This window comes from Mustela putorius, unplaced genomic scaffold (genome assembly GCF_011764305.1).
Source record: "Mustela putorius furo isolate JIRA1106 unplaced genomic scaffold, ASM1176430v1.1 tig00000095_pilon_pilon_pilon, whole genome shotgun sequence".
In the NCBI taxonomy this organism is placed as follows: Eukaryota; Metazoa; Chordata; class Mammalia; order Carnivora; family Mustelidae; genus Mustela; species Mustela putorius.
The window spans coordinates 4,433,330-4,453,296 of record NW_025421280.1 but is presented as its reverse complement, the minus strand read 5'-3'; the positions used below and the strand labels follow the sequence as shown (position 1 = coordinate 4,453,296).

General features: G+C 42.8%; 1 protein-coding gene across 5 annotated transcripts in view; it reads right to left on the bottom strand.

Annotated features, from left to right (window-relative positions):
- FRMD4B (FERM domain containing 4B) overlaps positions 1 to 19,967 on the bottom strand; it is a 324,296-nt gene that overhangs the window by 147,034 nt on the left and 157,295 nt on the right. The window contains exon 1 of one of the 5 annotated variants that reach the window (XM_013053726.2): positions 275 to 350. The exons of the other annotated variants lie outside the window; for them this stretch is intronic. The gene's annotated coding sequence lies outside the window, so the exon portion shown is untranslated. Of the gene's footprint in view, positions 1 to 274; positions 351 to 19,967 lie in introns of those variants that run through there. 5 annotated transcript variants of the gene reach the window in all.

The following is a 19,967-nucleotide window of genomic DNA, read 5'->3' as shown; positions in this document are numbered from 1 at the left end:
AAGTGGTACGGTTAAGGATGTGAATTCTAGAGTCAAACCTGGGGTTTTCTAGCTGTTTGTCCTTGGGAAAGTTACTCGACCTCTCTGAAAATCCGTTTCCTCTTTAGTAAGGTGGAAATAAAAATCCCCATCTTATTAGGCGTGTTGGAGGAATTAAATGAAATTATTCATACAGAACACAAAGAATTTGCTTGGTAGACAGGCATATAGCACATATATTTAATGAGGAAGTCTTCCCCACATCCCTCTACCAAAAAAAAAAAAAAAATCTTACCCCTGAGCAGTGAGGGAGTGGCTTTACCTTGAAGTCCTTTCAAAGACTCTGATTACTTTGAACCACAACACACAGTCTGGGAAGACACAATAGCATAAAACAACCTCGATCAATGCCAAGTTTGGATGCTTATTCAGCTCACTTGATAAAATCAATGGAAAAGGTGGCAAAGAATTCAATATAGACTTAGTCATTATTTGTGGGTGTGTGACCTCACAACTGGAGGGGCTGATAACGCAAGTAAGGGGAGTGGGAGAGGGAGAAGCAGGCTTCCCACTGAGGAGGGAGCCGCATATGGGGCTCGATCCCAAGACTCCGGGATCATGACCTGAGCCAAAGGCAGACACTTAACGACTGAGCCACCCAGGTGCCCCTATATATCATTTTAAAAGGCTATGCAGGGGTGCCTGGGTGGCTCAGTGGGTTCAGCGTCCAACTCTTGATTTTGGCTCAGGTCATGACCTTGGGGTCATGAGAGGAGCCCCATGCTGGGCTGTGCACTCAGTGGGGAGTCTGCTGCAGATTCTCTCTCTCTCTCTCTCTCTGCCCTTTCCCCTACTCACATGATTTCTAAAATAAATAAATATATTTTTTTAAGATTTTATTTATTTATTTGACAGAGAGAGATCACAAGTAGGCAGAGAGGCAGGCAGAGAGAGAGAGAGGAGGAAGCAGGCTGCCTGCTGAGCAGAGAGCCCGATGCGGGACTCGATCCCGGGACCCCGAGATCATGACCTGAGCCAAAGGCAGCGGCTTAACCCACTGAGCCACCCAGGTGCCCCAATAAATAAATATTTTTTTAAAAAAGTAAAAGTTCACGCAGCAGGTGGTTATGCCGGGAGACCACGCATGTGCACTTACAGGATGGATGGGAGAAGGAAAAAATGTCACGCAATCATTTTCCCAGTGAAATATCACCTATGGTGATTCAAAAAAGTGCTGTTGCTCGAATGTCGGAGGCCAGAGTGAAGATGTGGTTGGGATAGCTAGGAGGACAAGTCGAAGACGGGCTTCTGTCTCAGGGCCAATGCACAGGGGAAGGGGCTGGAAAAAACCACTGTGTGAGGAGGGAGAGTGCCAGGCAACGATCCCTCAAATTTTCAATCTATAGAGCCACATGATCTGAAATCCTAAAAGGAGATATTCCACTATGTAATCTGCATTCCTAAATTTGTATGTATTCAAGTTAGCCCCAAACATGTGTATTGAATCTTCTTACTGGGAAAATGGAGAATTACTTTATATTTTGGGGAACCTTCTATTTGTGTCTAGATGGTAGTAACAACTCCATAAATGGCAGCTTGTCTCTCTGGGCTGGAGAGTCTCCTGAGAAAATCAATGGGACATTGCCAGCTGTATGGGGAGAAGTTTCTCATGTTGAAGGACAATCAGAGTTTTGATGACCAGTTTCAGAACAGAGGCAACAGGACAGGCTGAACCCTGGAGGCCAGGCCAACTTGAAGGGCCAAGAGAAGGCTGGCATTCTAAATAGAGGGCAGGGGCAAGGCCAGGTTATGGCCATGAGAGCATGTAAGAGGGTTAAAATGAGAAGACTGTCGGAGTGTCTGTTGGTTTTGCCTGTTCAGAGTCTGATTCATCTCTTCCTTATCACAGATCTCTGTTTTAATTGCCCCCTCCCATCATGCAACGAACACATGATTCAGAAATAATGAAAAAAAACAAAACAAAAAAACCCCCAAAACCTTCTACCCCATAGTCCTCAGTTATAGGGATCACAGAAGTGTGTTTGGCTTTGTTCTAGAATTATAAGGCTCCTGCGATGAGTCTGGGGCTACTGGAGTATCTCACACCGGGCAGAAGAGTGGGAGACAGACTCCGAAGATGTCTGCGTCACTCTAACTCCCACTTGTGCTCAAGCTAGTTTTAATTTTTTTTTTTAAAAGAATTCACTGATCTCTACCTCTGAGACCAATTATAGATGATATGTTCATTAATCAAATTTAAATTAAAAAAAATTTTAAAAATTGAAAAAATGAAATCAGTAGCAAACAAAACACATCCATTTGTGGGAGGACGGATAGCAATATCAGATACCACTAACACTGCTCCACCATGGGCAGGGGTTGCTTATCAATCAGAATTGTGGAGCTTGGGGGGCTCTGGGTGCAAATCACAGGGCGGTCTAGGTGCCAGGGATTCCATCTTAGGGAAGGGGATAATTATCCCGCAGTACTCAGGTATCAGACAGAAGTTCTGTGAATCAATTAGGCGCTGGCCCTAGAAAACTGGAATTCCAAGGCCCAAACAGGAAAAGCAGCAAAGCTCACCCCCATCCAACTTGAAACAAGTCTTCCCAATGGCCAGGCAGCCAGACAGTGGGCAGGGATGAACCACTTTAGGGAGCCCTGGAAAGGAGTCCCAGCAGAAAGGAAATTATACTCTGGAATAGGTCCCGGTGACATAAGAACATATGTGAAATGACGTCCACAAAATCAAACTGTGACACCATCACATGACCAGATAACTAACTGGTGAGCCCGGACAAGCATGCTGGTGACTCGGTGGGGATTTCTACCAGTGCTGCAAGCGGGACCCGGGAAATACGTCCACTAGTTTAAGGAAAACTATACAGTAGCGCAGTCTCGATTTTCAAAGGCATAGAGAGTCTTAGCAATTGCTGTGAAGAGCTTCCCCCAAAAGATCACAGAACACTTTATGTTCCTAATGAATGCCAGACACACCCCCACAGCCCATCACAGACGAGGTACTGGTTTTCTAAAACTCTGACGGCTGAGCCTCGCTCTGAACCATCTGTCATCAACCAAGAGGGCGACCTCGACGGCCAGCTCATCTCCTAAATTCAGTGAGACCTGCACTCAAGAAAGGTGTGTTTTTCCTTCACGACTCCTCATCCTGCTCTCCTTCCTCCCCTAGAACTTAATTCAGGTCAGCCCAGATACTCACGAAGCACCTGCGAAGGAAGTCAGGGATTTACAGCCTAGATTGGGGTTTCACAAGGAGAGCAGAGTGATCATTATATTTTTAACCTCATGGCCAGCCCTGCGGTTAAAAAATCATGCGTCCCTTTCACACACGTGCCGGTTTCTGTTCTTAATATCTTATCAAATTGTATATCAGAGCTCTTTGGAGACCTGGTGTTTCTTAGATTTGCTTTCTCTCCAATAACTATATTTTGGGTGTCTATTAGATGCCAGCGTAAGACCAGTGTAATTCTCCAGGAGCCCATGCTCGGAAATGGCCCAGGCTTGAGGTCATTCTCTGCTGTCTTGTAATTCCTAATACAGGGAAGCCCCCCCCCCCACCAATTTCTTTTTAGCACTAGGACTTACAAATCATAGCCTGGTTCTGGAGCTGGTTCTCTGGGTACTGGGCTAGGTGTTGGGGGTGCAGGGGGTGAAAAGGAGAGACATCCATGGGGCACAAGAAATTTAAAAAAAAAAAACCACATACATGGATAAATAAAGGTAGTTTCAGATGAGGGAAAGACCCCTGTTTCAAGAAGGCAGGAGGACGTAATAAAGAAAAATGGAGGGTGCTGGTGAGGGCGAGCTTCTGGGAAGGCCTGGAGGGATGAAAGAGCCAGCCACATGGCTCCTTCTCTGCCTGGTTCAAGGCTATGTAACATACAGCACACGGCAAACTTTCACCTAATCCCATGAATGAATAGAACTTCTGTTTTCAAAGGAAGAGCACCGAACACAGAAAACGCCTTCATAACTTATATAATTTACTAGAAGCTGGGACAGCATCGCTGCCCGATAAGGAACATTTGAAGTTTATTTAAGGTCTCCTTCAGCATCACATGTTGTAGCCGTTGGAGTGGGGGACACCATGTCCAGGAAAAACAACCCTGATGGAAAAGTCCATTACTCATGTTCCCCTCCAGGAAGAAAAAGAGGGAAGTGTCTTGTTCTAGCCAGATTCTCTTGCTTTCTTTACCCATAAATGGAAAAACAGAGGTGAAAAAAACGTAGGGAGAAAGGTAAGCAATGTCTGTCACTTTTGGTGACTTCTCCCAGGGTATCACCACAAGGCACATGCAGTGTTTCAGGGGATGGACATAAATACTGCAAAATCTGATCTTATCTCTGTGCTTGGAAAAAGAAACCGAAAAAGGCCTTTGAAGTTCAGAGGTTATCCAAAAGGCTCCAACATCCATGGAAAGTGTATGTATTCATTTCTGTCTAATGTTCTCATTTTAAAGACTCCATTCAATGCAATAATAACCCAGAGCCCACATTTACTGAGTGCTGATTGGTACCAGATACTAGGTCCCAGGCTTGATGAAGATTATCTTCTTTCATTCTGACAGCGACCCTCTGAAGTGGGGACTAGTTCCTCTCCCTCTGACAAATGAGAAACTGGGCCCTAGGGAGTCTGGCACCCCCTCTCCCACCCCGAGTTGGGTGTAGAACAGGATTCAAACCCGGGGCTTATGGTCTTTTTTTTTTTTTTTTTTTAAGATTTTATTTATTTGACACAGAGAGGGAAATCACAAGCAGGCAGAGAGGCAGGCAGAGAGAGAGAGGGGAGAAAGCAGGCTCCCTGCGGAGCAGAGAGCCCAATGTGGGGCTCCATCCCAGGACCCCAGGATCATGACCTGAGCCGAAGGCAGAGGCTTTAACCCACTGAGCCACCCAGCACCCCCCCCCCCCCCGGGGCTTACGTTTTTAAACACAACCTTTCCATTTGGCTACTAGAGACCATGAGAAATGCATGCAGGAGTGAATGTTCAGGCATGCTGCTGGGTTTCCTTCCTGTATTTCTGCACAATCTGCTGTTTTGTTTTGTTTTCCCCTTTCCTTCTCCCTTTGCATGTCTTTAAAAAACAAAACAAAACAAAACTTTTTTTGGTGGAAAATTTCAAGCACTTACAAAAAGTGACAGATTGGGTCAATGAACCCACATGTGTCCCTCACCCAGTTTTAACAGGCATGAACACAAGGCTAGTCTTGTTTCGTTGATTTTCTCACCCATTTTCTGTCCTTCTGTCCTTTTGCTTTGAAGCAAATCTAAGCATTCAAATAATTACATCTGTAAATATTTCAATACAAAAGATACGGACTCTTTTAAAAAGCATAGTGCCAATGACCTAAGAAAGTCTCTATCTCTATCTATATATATCTAAAAATATTCCTTAATATCATCACATTTCCAATTAGTGCTCCAATTTCCAACTATGTTATTAATGTGTTTTTTTCAGGTTTGAACGTTGATGTGAAAAAGATCCACACTTTGCCTTTTGTCACTCTTTCTCTTGTGTCTCTATTCATCTATAGGTTCTCCTTCTACCCGTCTTGCTCATTTTCTCTTTTCTCTCTCACTGCAATTTATTTATTGAGGAAGCTAGACTGCTCGTCCTGTACATTCCACCATCTGAGTTTTGCTGATTACATGTCTATGGTGTCATTAAACATGGTCCTCTGTCCACTGTATTTCTTACAAGTTGGTCGAATCTGAGGGTTCAATCAGAGTCCAGTTGGATACTCTTTTACAAGATTGTCTCACAGTTAGCACCTGTGTTCTTTCATTAGGAGGGCCTTCTCTTTTGTGGTGTTAGTTCAATAGGGTAGATCTCTTAATGGATTGAGGGTTGCAATATGGTGAATTTCTAATTTTATCACCCTTTACTTAATTAGCTGGAATATTTCTGTAATGAGACCTTTCCCCTTATCTACTGATAGGTTATCCAGTGATGCAATTCACCATAGGAGACACAGAGCATATGTCTGATTCTTTACTTACTAGTTTTCAAAATGAGTTGGCACTTCTGACGGTGGCCAAAGTATATATTTTTTTAAGATTATTTATTTATTTATTTGACAGAGATCACAAGTAGGCAGAGAGGCAGGCAGAGAGAGAGAGAAGGAAGCAGGTTCCCCGCTGAGCAGAGAGCCCGATGTGGGACTCGATCCCAGGACCCTGAGATCATGCCCTGAGCCGAAGGCAGAGGCTTAACCCACTGAGCCACCCAGGCGCCCCCCCCCCCTTTTTTTTAAAGATTTTTTATTTATTTGCCAAAATATTTTTTTAAAATAGTTATAAACACACGCATTTAAATACATTACATTGTGTTTAATTTTTAAATTTTTATTTGAGAGAGAGAAAGAGAGAGAGAGAGAGAGAGCATGTATGGGGGGTGGGACAAAAGTGGGGGAGAGAATCTCAAGCAGACTTCCCTCTGAGTGTGGAGCCTGATGTGGGACTTGATATTCTGATCCCAAGATCATGACCTGAGCCACAATCAAGAATCTGATGCTCAACCGACAGAGTTATCCAGGTGCCAGTCATCAAGACTACTGCCTTTACTGATGCTTGAATTGTTGAGTCTTGGCCAACAAGGAGCTTGAATCAGCTCCTGGGGCCTTTGGCCATGACCCTAGAAGTCTCTGGTATCTTCCTGCTACCTGGGATAAAAGGTATTCACTTGTGTATTCACCACCCACAACCCGTAAATCATCCACTAGTGCTTTTTCTTTCATTTTTAAAAACTGTGTTATGATTTCTATATAGTAAAATATACATATTTTAGTATTAACAATTTGATCGATTTTCACAAATGTATATACTTATGTCTCCATGGCCCTGCCAAGATGTAGAATTTTTCCAGAAAACTACCTCTGCCAATCTTTCCCCATTCCCCACAAGCAACCATGGTTCAGATTTTGTTTTTCCAGTTCTAGAAATGTATGCAGATCGAATGTTCAGTATATAGCCCCATATGCATGCTTCTTTTGCTGATCAAAACGTTCTTGAGATTCACACGATGTTGCATATATTTGCAGTTTGTTCATTTTTTATTGCTGAGTAGTATTCTACCTCATGAATATATTGAAGTTTACTTATCCCCTCTCTCATGAACAGAGACTCAAGCTATTCTCACTTTGAGGATATTAGAAACAAATATCCCATGAACACTCTTTTACAAGGGGTGTGTGTGTGTGTATGTATATGAATGTACATGTTTTCGTGTCTTTTGACTAATACAAATGGAGATAGTAGATCAGAAGGCAGACATATGTTTAATTTTTTAAGAAACTGCCAAACAATTTTCCAAAAGGCCACACTTTTTTTTCATTCCCACTACTACTGTATAGGAGGTCTTTGCTAACACTTGGTATTATAAATCTTCTTAATGTAACCACTCCAGTAACTGTAGTGATAGAAACATCTGGATTGAGTACAAGTTAGGATGGTAACTATATCATCTGTATCATAATATTTAATTTAATTGTAAATAATAATAACAGACACTTATATAATATTTAATATATATATTATATATACTTAATATACACTGGATCCTGTTCCCATATTTATAAATGTATACCCAAAAATACACTTGAGGTAGGGACTATTACTATCCCCATCTTTATTTTACAGATGCGAAAACAGAAGCAGAGAGAGGTTAAGTAACTTACACGAAGTCATACAGCGAAGAAGTTGCAAATGGAGGATCTGAAATTAAACACCTTGGCTCCAGGTTCAGACTTCCGACTTGTACACTCTTTTGCATCTTGCAATTATTAACTAGAATCCTTCCCTTTCTCTAATATTTTGTTGCAATGTTAGCAAATAGTAGTCTTGACTGTACTTTACTTTATAAAGAAAATACTTTTTTTTTTTTAAGATTTTATTTATTTATTTATTTGACAGAGAGAGATCACAAGTAGGCAGAGAGGCAGGCAGAGAGAGAGAGAGGAGGAAACAGGCTCCCTGCCGAGCAGAGAGCCCGATGCGGGACTCGATCCCAGGACCCTGAGATCATGACCTGAGCTGAAGGCAGCGGCTTAACCCACTGAGCCACCCAGGCGCCCAAGAAAATACTTTTTTAAAAAGAGTTTTCTTTTACTTCTATCCATCTTACTCTGAACTTAAACATTTTCCTTTCGCCAATAAAGCTCCCATTCTTATTTTTTTTCCCATTCTTTCCTCAAAAGTTTCTTATTTTAAGCACTTTTTTGGTTGGGCAACTCTTCTGGAAGTCCTGATCTTCAATCCCGAGCAGGTATTACATCAGAAAACTTATTGTAGTAGGTAATAAAAAAAAGTGAGAATAACTTTCATAATATAGATCGATGGGGCCATCGAATCTTGGTTTTGGCTCATGATCTCAGAGTCATGAGACTAAGCCCGCCTCTCATCTCATGACTATGAGATCATGACTTGAGCCCACCTTGGGCTGTGAGATCAGTGAGAAGTTGGCTTGAGATTCTCTCCCTCTCTCTCTGCCCTTCCCCCAGCTCATACTCTCAATCTCTCAGAAAGAAAGAAAGAAAGAAAGAAAGAAAGAAAGAAAGAAAGAAATCTTTAAAAAAATGACATGGATCCATTATCTCAGTATCTAAGGGTAGGTTTGTTCCAAGGTTGATGAGGTCTACATTATTAGTAATGCCATCAAAGTCCCAGGTTCCTTCTGTTTTTCCACTCAGCATGTTCTCCTCAGGCTAACATTTCCTCCTGGTTACAATATCACTGTCACTCTTCTGGGCATCACATGCCTACTTCCAGAGAAGGACCATCTCTTTCTTCTATGTCTCTTTTTAAGAGTAAAGAGAGCTTTTCAGGAAATGCATCAGCAAACTGCCCCCCCCCACCACCCTGGCTCATATATTTATGCTAAACCAATCAGTGGCAAGAGGAAAAGGTCATCATGGAGCCCTTCGACCACAGTTTCACAGTCAATCTGTAAACAGTAGGGAAGCGCTATCCTAAGCTATTGGTCCTCTCAGCCCTTACGGCAGCCCGAGACCCTGCACTGGTGACCTGAGCCTTGAGCAGCCTCAAGAACGTTGACCCTGAGAGCCACACCAACATTATCATCGTCTGTGTACTATATCACCTGAAGAGATGTTGGGAAGCACTGGCTGACGGACCAACCAGGATATTCCCAAGTTACATGGAGGGTGATATCGATTCCTGACCAAATCAGGCCTCTCAGGACAGAAGAAGGAAAAAAGTGGCTCTTGGAAGCAGCCTTTGAAAACAAATAGGAAATAAGAGAACCCACCAGGGGCAGACACAGCCAGGATCATGTCATGTACCCATCATGTCTATGTGGCTCCCCACTGGATGGTTCTGACTTTCAAACCTTCCTTTCTCCAGCTCACCACACCCGTCCCCACTCCTTCCCTCCTCCGGTTTCCCACACCACTCTCCACTCCGAGTGCAAGGGTGTGCAGGTATCTGGGAGCCAGGTCGAGGCCCTGGCCCTGTTCTCTAGTTGAACTGGAGTGCAGGCAGAGGAAGATCTAGCCTCCTCGGCCGCCATGGTAGGAGATCCACACCAGGACCTGCCTTCTTGCCATTTGCCTGGTGGATGCCTCCAGAAGGGAGATGGTATGCTAGCAGAACGCCAACGTGAGAGCTGTGCAGTTAAAACATGACAAAAGCCCTCTTTGAAGGGCTTCCTGGGGCAGTTCCAATTTACCTCCGGGTGAGCCCGGCCCTGGTGGAACTCCATATGGAAACAAATCTACAGGTCAATCTGCCCTCACTCTCGGGGCATTATCCCTCGAATAACATGACATTAACAGGACCAGCAGTTTCCATCATGTACGTAATCAGTTCTGGTGGCTCCCAAAATGGGATGAAAGACAGCTTCATGATCGCTTGTGGCTATGAAATCTCATTGAGACAATTCAACTGGGGCAAAATTATGTTTAAATTAATAAATATGGATTTAGAGGGCCAGAGAAGCTTCAAGGCCTTGGGCATCTAAGATGAGAAAGAGAAAATAGATGGTGCATCATTCTGTTCTCCTGCCCCAAGCTTTATCCCCTATTACAAAATAAATAAATAAAAGCTTTGGCGAGCCCTTTTCCAGCTTCTCTAAATGAAGTAGAGAACATTTACAGAAGAGATAAAACAAAATTGCTGAAATCCACTCGAGAGTGAACAGGGAAACCATAGTATGACACAAACATAGAGCAAATGTAAAAAGGAAGACGTATTCCCTGCTATTTCTGAATCTTCAGACTGTAGGGCATGGTGGAGAGGCTGAACGACAACTTATCTTTATGATACTTGGATTGTAATCGGCAATGCTGTACATAGACTTATTTTATGAGACTGACGCGCTACCTACTGCGCTAACGAGGCACCTTAGACTTATTTTAATTCTACAGAAAATTCCATATCACTCTGAGATGACAAACCTTTTCTAAGGCACAAAAATTTGCTCTCAAGTCTGGCTTCGAAAACATGAAAACCACTTGATTCTGTATTAAAATGCAGAATGTGTTACTCCCGATGTTCTCAGGCAAGAACAATCCCAGTGTTCTGAGCATTATGGCCCTTAAGAACGTTACGAAAATTGGAGAGCTCCACTAATAAATGAAATAAAATTTTAAAAAGGTATGAGAGATAAATTTTTGGCTAGGAGAATGGCATAAATCAAAAGTTATTGGTTAGGGTATGGAAAAAAAGAAGGGCTCTTGTTCCTTCAACAGTAGGATAAATCGCTACAATCTTTTTGGAAATCCAAATTCCTTCCTCATAAGGTATTTATCTTACAGAAATTCTTCCACAAATGTTTTTTATACAAAGATGTTCACTATAGCACTGTCTTAATGAGAATTGGAAATAACCTAAATGCCCACCAATAGGGGATTCATGAAAGTAATTATGGTACAGTTGTACCATTGAATATACAACAGTTACCAAAAACAATGAGAGATCAGTATCTAAATATGTAAGTAAATAAATACATTTTAAGATAAGATGTATATATGATGCTCTCACCTTTGTAAAAAACTTATATTAATATAATATGTATGTATTAATATAATATGTATAATATAATATAATATGTATTTTAAATATACATTTAAAAATCTCATGAATATTTACCACTGATAAAGTACCTCCACTTTTAAGCCATGCATTTTGGGGTACCTGGCTGGCTCAGTCAGTCGAGTGTCCAACTCTTGGTTTCAGCTCAGGTCATGATCTCAGGGTCCTGAGACAGGGCCCCATGTTAGGCTCTGTGCTCAGTGCAGAGCCTGCTTGAGTTTCCCTATCCCTTCTGCTCTGCTCCTTCCCCTGCTCATGTTCTAGCTCTCATATAAATAAATAATCAATAAGTATTAATTTATATTAATAAATAATTATTAAATAAACAAATTACTAAAAAATTAGCCATGTATTTCTATAACAATTATACTTATGGACTTTGGTTATTTTAATGATGAAAAAACTCTATGGTACTCATTTAAATGAGTACAGATATTGGATTTTATTCAATAGTAACCACATCAATAATGATTAGTAATCATTATTAAAGGGACGTACAAGACCAACACTTGGGGGGGCCATAAGTCATTCTGGGAGCAGTGACACACGGTTAAGTGGGACAGATCACTGTTCCCCAGAAGCACTTTTCACAATAGCCTGGTTCAACTGTGTTAAGTAGGAAATTTTACAAAGTACAAAAATTACATAAAGCCTTGCTATAAAAAATTTAAATTCAGAATTATGAAAGTAAAAGAAGTGGAAAGCTCTCCCTTCAACCACTTACATTTCCCAGGGGTAAACAGTATTAAGGGTTTGGTGTAGGTCTTTCCAGCCCTGTTCTTCCATGGAAAGGAATAGATAGACACATTTCTTGGGTAATGTTTATCTGTTTCTCTTTCTCTCTCTCCTCTCTCTAGACACACACACACACACACACACACACACACTCTCCTCTCGTGTCTTGTGCTGTTGTTTTTACTCAAAATTATCTCCCTGACAATCTGGGGAAGCTGTGATCTATAGCTCTACTTCGTTCTACCTCCCGATCTCATGGGATACCATGAAACAAAGGAATTACCATTGTATCATGCATTCTCCTATTCACGTCTCCCAGGGGGTTTCTATTTCAAATAATGGTACAATGAAAATCTTGCGCATACACCATTATGTGAGAATATTCTTAGGATGACTTTCTAAAGCGGAAGTGTTTGGTCAGAGAGGGCACACCTCTCACATTTTGATTGGGTATCAATCACTAAACTTCCCTCCAAAAAGTTGTAGCAGCTTACCTTATTTTAGGTAAATTTACCGAGACAGAGAAGAAAAGAGCATCCCATTTCTAGCATGTTTGTTCTTGTCTTTTCTGTCTATTTTAGTGTTTGGGTCTTTTCCTTAAGCTATATTTTATTGAGTTCTTGTCACACCCTAGGTGTGGGGCTGAGAAGTCCCACAGCACTCTCCCATTTAAACCCGCCAACAATACTAGGAGGTATCATGTCCCCATTTCATAGATGACAAGACTGAGGTTCAAAGGCATCCGGCATCATGTCCTGGGCCACACTGTGAGTCAGGGATGAGGCACAGGATCAGGGCTCTCATCCATCTGACTCCAACATCCTCAGCTCCCAAAGGATATGTGTATATCTCTCAAAGGAAACAGATAAAGCCTTTCATCTCATTACAAGGTCTATTAAAACAGACAGATGTCATTAAATACCCGTAAATAATGAATGAAGCTGCTTTGGCATAGGAAGGCACAGCATTGCCGTCCACTTCATCTGTGTTTCACTTTTTCTTTCTTTTTTTAAAGAAGATTTTATTTATTTATTGGATAGAGAGATAGAGAGTAAAAGTAGGCAGAGAGGCAGGCAGAGGGAGCGGGAGAAGCAGACTCCCTGCTGAGCAGAGAGTCCGATGTGGGGCTCGATCCCAGGACCCTGAGATCATGACCTGAGCTGAAGGCAGACGCTTAACGGACTGAGCCACCCAGGAGCGCCTCGTGGATGTTTCTCATCATCCCCTCCTCCTGCCTGTAACTACCCACCTGGTCTTGCACAGGGTGGGTGGTTGCTGGGGAAGGAGGAGAGTGGGCCAGCACCACATTGTGAGCGACTTGCATTACTGCTCCTTACTGAAATCCTCAGTCCCCCCCATTGTGGCAACATGCCATGGCCCCATTTCACAGGCAGGGGAGCCGAGCCGGAAGGTGATACAGGCCCTTCGGCACGCAGGCAGCTCTCCGGTTCACTAGTTTGTTCTCTTTAAGCCAGTGGAAACAAGTGACATTGTTCACTAATTTCCACTTGCTGAACTTCATCAAAATGGATAACAACTTCCCATGCCTTAAACTTAAAACTGACAGCAACTTTCTAAGAAATACCATCCATTATGGAACTTAACCATATTATTGATACTGAGCAATTGTTTCAGGGTCATAACCTAACTTTAAAAGTGATGTTGAGGGCACCTGGGTGGCTCAGTCAGTTGGGTGTCTGCCTTTGGCTCAGATCATGAACCCGAGGTCCTGGGATCGAGCCCCACATTGGGCTCCTTGCTCAGCAGGGAGCCTGCTTCTCCCTCTCTTTCTGCCTTTTCCCCTGCTTGTGCTGACCCTGTCTCTCTCTCTCTCTCTCAAATGAATAAAAGAAATCTTTAAAAAAAGTGGCATTGAAGATTGGGAAGAAAAGGTAAAAGTTATGTTTGGTGAATATGTGGGTTCATGGTTTTCCTATGCAGGAAAACTTCAGATATAGTCATATATTTATACATATATCTGTGCATATGTATTTATACATTTATTTGTATATTTGTACTCAAACACCTACATATATATATATATATATATGTAATAAATTATTCATATCTTTAAAACATGACCTAGTTAGCTCTGAGAAAATATACAGAAAGAAAAAAGTCAGGAGAAAAAAGAAAAGGATGGAAAGACCATAATTAAATTTGATTTGCTTAAGGTACACAATATACAGCATAAAGGTATGGCAAAGTTTTGTATTTGCCACCTATGTAGTGTAGGAGCCTGGAAAAAAACCTGAACTGATCCAGTTTGGTTGTAAATAAAGGATACTGTTCAGACTCTGGCACTAACATCTCAAAAAAAAAAATTTTTTTTTGAAACTTGGGAGTTGGCTTCTGAAGTTTATTAAAGGAAAAACACATTCACTTAAAAAAAAAAAAAGCATTTCCAAAAGGTATTTGAGAGCAAAATCTTATGAGCTTGGCTAGAACTATTTCTGGCATGGAGACCTAGAATATTAATATATAAAAACCTTTGGGAAGAAAGAACCCCATAAATTTAAATATGAGTTGAGAGTTAGGATTCTTTATATCCTGACCAAATTGTTAACTTAAATAATAATTTCATTTAAAAACTGGCATTAGACTATTAAAGTAAGTGTACTTTGTCTTAAGGAATTATTTGGGAAATTCCTAGTATTACTTTTTGTGCTGGGGATTATGATTCTGTCATTATTTGAGGTTGATAATTAGACACAATCACCAGCTCTTGTAACTCAAAGGGTCAGATTCTCTTTATATTGTCTGTGCTTGCAGAATTTTAAAAAGACCGGACACAGCCAAAGAGCTAGGGGAAGCAAGCTTTTAATTAAACACTAATGAAGACCAGAAAAAAAAATTTTTTTTTCCCTCTTCTCCCAGGAATCCAGGCAAATCCAAAGGGTCCTCCTATCCTTAAATCCAGTGGATGGGAATGACAGGCGACAGGGTCAGAGTGATAAGCAATGTCCACAGAAGGCAAAAAAAAAAAAAAAGAAAGAAAGAAAGAAAGAAAGCAAGCAAATGTCTGAAGTATCTGTCAGCATTCGTCAGGGAAAACAGGGCACCTTCCAGAACCTAACCACAGGGCTGGGTACAGGAAGCGGCGATCACTTGACAGTCAGAGCTGACAAGAGTTGCAGAAGCCGCCAACTTCCCCACCCTGGGCTGGGCACACACGGGGACTCACAGCTGGCTGTCCACAAGAGCTGGGGTTCTCGGGTGAGCCCATTTTCACGTGCCCTGCAGGAAATTACCCACTCTCCTATCCAAAACCCTGCTTCTTGAATGAACTGGGAACACAGACACATCAGAGAATCCAAACAGATGTATTATCAATCATCAATATTTAACATTGCTTTGGGGCTGCTTTCAGTAACAAAAACCAATAAACATCCACATACAAACATATTTCAACCTGCATGCCTTTTCCCCCTTATGAACTTTCCAGAACTTTATAGACCATAACATTTACCTTTGGACAGAGGTCCTCTCATGCTACTTTTTTGTCCTCCAAATTCTTAGTGTCTCCCTACACCACATGCGGCTGCCACTCCTACGCAGGTCCCCAGCATCAGAAACAGCGTCCTGGGGTGCCTGGGTGGGTGGCTCAGTCCATTAAGTATCTGCCTCTGGCTCAGGTCATGATCCCAGGGTCCTGGGATCGAGCCCCACATCAGGCTCTGCTCAGCAGGGAGCCTGCTTCTCCCTCTCCCTCTGTTGCTCTCCTTGCTTGTTCTCTCTCTCTGTGTCAAATAAATAAATACAAATCTTTAAAAAATGTTCTAAAAAAAAAAAAAAAAGAAGCAACATCCTAATTGTTTTACCCCTCCCCAGTCACAGCTGGCAGGGTGGCTAGAGTGACCTTCTTAAAATGTAAAGCAGATTCCTTCATTCGTCAACAAGTATTTCCTTTTTTTTTTTCTTTTAAAGATTTTATTTATTTATTTGACAGTGAGAGATCATAAGTAGGCAGAGAGGCAGGCAGAGAGAGAGGAACGGAAGCAGGCTCCCTGCTGAGCAGAGAGCCTAATGTGGGGCTCGATCTCAGGACCCTGAGATCATGACCTGAGCCGAAGGCAGCGGCCCAACCCACTGAGCCACCCAGGCGCCCCTCAACAAGTATTTCCTAAGGATCTATTAGGTTCCAGGCACTGATACTACTACAGCGAACAAAGCCAAGTCCCTGCGCGCCTTCAGCCAACATTGGGGTTGGGCAGACTCACAGGAACATCTCAATAAAGGTGTAACGTCAGCTGGCAATAGGGTTAGGAAGAAAAATGGAGCAGGATGCGAGAAGGGTCGGGGTGGTCTGGCGGGTGGAGCGACATCTGAAGAAAAACCTGCAGGGAGTGAGGCGGGGAGGGGGCCCGTGGGCTCTAGGAGACCGGGTTCCAGGCAGACCACACCCCATGGGGCTGGCACGCACTGGGCAGCGGGGAGGCCAGTGTCGCTGGAGAAGAGCTAGGGGGTGAGTGTGAGGTGCTACCACCAGAGGCTGAGTGAGCTTGCTGGCAGCGGGGGCTGAAGAGAACCCAGAGAAACGGGTGCCAGTCACGCGGGGCCACGCCGGTCTGGTGGCGCTGGCTTTTTCTGAGTTGGGAATGTCCCTGGAGGGATTCAGATATGAGCATGGCGTGAGCTGAATTACTTCTGGAGCCTGGACTGAGCAAGCGCACCATTTACTCTCAACCAGTTCACCGATTCCTGCTATGGCTACGGGGTTGGCAGAGGGAGAGATGGGGCCTGGAGAAGTCCTAGCGCATCAGGCAGGCAAAGGGAGCAAAGGAAGGGGCTGAGCTGTTTGGAAACTAAGGACCTGGCACGTGATGGCTGAGGGCATGGGGTTTGTCTTTGGACAGACGTGAACTCCCATCTCTGCTCTGGGACACGTCACTCAGCAGCTCTGCGCACCTCCCACACTGGCCTAGTGGCACACAGCACTGTTGGGAGAATTACACGGAATAGTGACTATGAAGTGCTTTTCTCTGTGTCCAGGTCGGACACAGAGAAAATGTTCGCTAAGTAGAAATAACCATCGCTAACACTTTTCAAACGCTTACTATGAGCCAGCCACCCTAGTGAAACCTTGATTTATCTGTGTTGTCCCCTCAGCAACCCTGGGAGGTAGATCCTGTAATCATCTTCATCTCATGCATAAGAAGATGAGGCAATGGGAGGTCACATAATTGGCCCATGTCACCCAGCTATGAAACAATCACGTTTGGAGTCACACTCTGGTCAGTCTTTGTTCTCATATAACTTCTAGCATGATTACTGTAGGCTTAGGACCAAGTCTGTGCAAAGGGTCCACATTTTCCCAACCAAGAAGCTACCACTTCTCAACCCTGTTATTTTTAACCTTCATACCATGTAAATGTAAGTATTATTTATCTCTTGCACTGGCAATGAAACAGGCCCAGAGCAATTAAGCAGCTTGGCTGAAGGTCACACAGCTGGTAAGTCATGAAGCCTTGATTTTAAACCAGGTCCAGCTGACTACAGCTCATTCTATTTCCCTGTTTTATCAAGGCCCTTTTCTCTCTCAGATAATAAGCATCTAATCACATTTTAATGAGACAAACTCATTTCTGTAAAAATATTTGCTGGCTACATTACCCAAGGGTAGCATGATGCGTGTAATAACTGGGTCTCCTTAGCAGTTGCCAATCTCAGGGTCATATCGGAGGAGAGCTTACCCAGATGAGAGAGAGAGAGAGAGAGACAGCTGCCAGCGGGGTCCCAGAGCCTTCGTGCATGTGAGTCTAGGGGTCAGGGTTGAGAAGAAGAAAGTTCAATAGCTTCAGTTGCAGAGAAAGAAAGAAAACAACTAAATAGTTGGGAGCATCTTTGCTCTCGTGCCAGAGTCAGAAGTTGTCAGGGTCTCGGGACAAAAGTTGTGCCATGCAATCATGGGGGACACAGTGTCTCTCCAAGTCCTTGGGCGCCCCTGTCCTGCTTGCTCCCCTAGCCTGTAGTTCTTCATCTGGGGTGGAGAGGAGGAAGGAAGAGCCAAGACTTATGCAGACTGTAGGGGGCTTGATGGTTACTCATATACCTAAGACACTGAGGACACGGCACATATAAAGATAACGTTTTGCTGGGCACAAATCCATCCACCCATCCACCCAACCATGCATCTGCCAGCACATCTATCTAACACGGTGTTGAAGGCTACGGTATGGTTGGAGTCAAGGATCAAACCAGGCCCTGACTTGTGTCTCCTTCAAAGTCCGGACACCTTGACAAGGTTAAGGAGGGAAAGTTGAGTGCACTGAGAAAGGGTCTGTGCTATGTGTCGTGCGCTCGCCTGCGTGACTTCCCACACACTCTCCCTGCAATAGGGAACAATGTGGCCAGAGTCCTGAGTTCTTAGTTAGTCCCTGTTGTTCTGTACCTCCCATAACCCACTCCCTGGTTGATTGTCTGGCTAATGGATTTAGCCGAAAATGTAAACTTGTTATAGAAACTGCGGTCATCTGACTAGGTACTGATGTATTGCTTTTCCTATTCTGGTCTGCCTTATAAATGATTGTAAGATGTGGAATAGCACTGGCACTGTTGGACATCATCTTCAGTGTCCCTCCTGCCCCCATCTCTTTGTCTCTTAACTTTTTTTCATCATCCTCTTAGCCCTCATGGTTTTCCTGGTCAATTTGTCGCGCCGGCCATGACACACTGTTTATTGAAACTATCACTACAATGAATTTCGGTAATGATCCTGGGAGAGAAATAGTTTAAGTGAGATACTATAATTATCTATATTTTACAACAGAAAAAAAAAAAAAAGAAAAGAAATCCGTCTCCGAGAATTCACATGGGTAACAAAAGGTGAGTTAGGATTTGAATTCAGGCAGCCTGAGTAGTACAGATTGCATTTTTGAGTGCCGGGCTCTGTTTCCCCTCAGTGTTTGCTGAGTGAATAAGTGAATGAATTGATAAGATTCTGCCTTTATGTGTTGTTTACTTTTTTTTTTTTGAAGATTTTTATTTATTTATTTGATAGACAGAGACCACACGTAGGCAGAGAGGCAGGCAGAGAGAGGAAGGGAAGCAGGCTCCCTGCTGAGCAGAGAGCCCGATGTGGGGCTCAATCCCAGGACCCTGGGATCATGACCTGAGCCGAAGGCAGAGGCTTTAACCCACTGAGCCACCCAGGCGCGGTTGTTTACTTTTTAATAAATAAAGCAGCAAGTCAGTAGCAGGAGGCTGAGTCTTGGAGTCAGCCAGAGCTGTTCACACTCCAACACCGTGACTTAATAGGTAATAAGTATACAACACCAATAAAGTGGGGTCCTTGATATTATCTCATAGCACTGTTACAAGGACAAAGGTAAGGCACGTCATCTCCTATAGCTAAAGATCTTCTGTATGTACCCTGGAGAAGTTCTAGCTCACAAGCACAAGGAGACAAACACAACTATTTTCACCGTAGTATTCTGAGACCCTGAAGAATGGGAAATAACCAAAGTGTCCACCAACAAAGCATTGGGTATATTCATGCAATGGAATATAGGGATTGAAATAAATTCAGAGACAAGTCCCCAAAGTTTGCTGAGAGAATAAGAAGGGAGCAGAATGATCCATTTTTATATAAATCTGCCAGACACAGAAGTGGTAAAAATTGTTCCTATATATTAACACATACACACATACGTGGCAAAATTATAAAAACATGCTCAGGAATGAGAAACATGAACTTCTTGGGAGGATTCTAGGGAGACAGCAGAAGTACAATGGTGGTTTCAATTGATTCTATACAATTTTATTACATTGCTCTTTTTTCAACTTTATTATATTTCAAAAATGTATCTAAAGCAAACATGGCAAAATATTAAGATGTCTTAACATGGAGAGGTAGGTGCGTGGACTTTTACTCATGTTTTATATTTTTCTATATTGGAAAACTCCCTTAAGGGGTTTTTGTTTTGTTTTAAGATAATACATGCAAAGTGACAAGCAGAAGGCCTGGCACACAGCCCCTACTAGATAATTAGTAGCTCTTAGCCAAGTCAAGACTGTGAGCTATTCAGAAACACCAGTTAAAGAAACATAGTTAATTAAGCAGCAAGCTTTGCCCAAACACAAAATTTAGGAGACTGAAAACGATTAGGGCTTTAGGAGAAAATGACATGATGTAATTTATCCTATATATCAGACTCTTTCAGGCCAAGTCTATTTCCAGGAT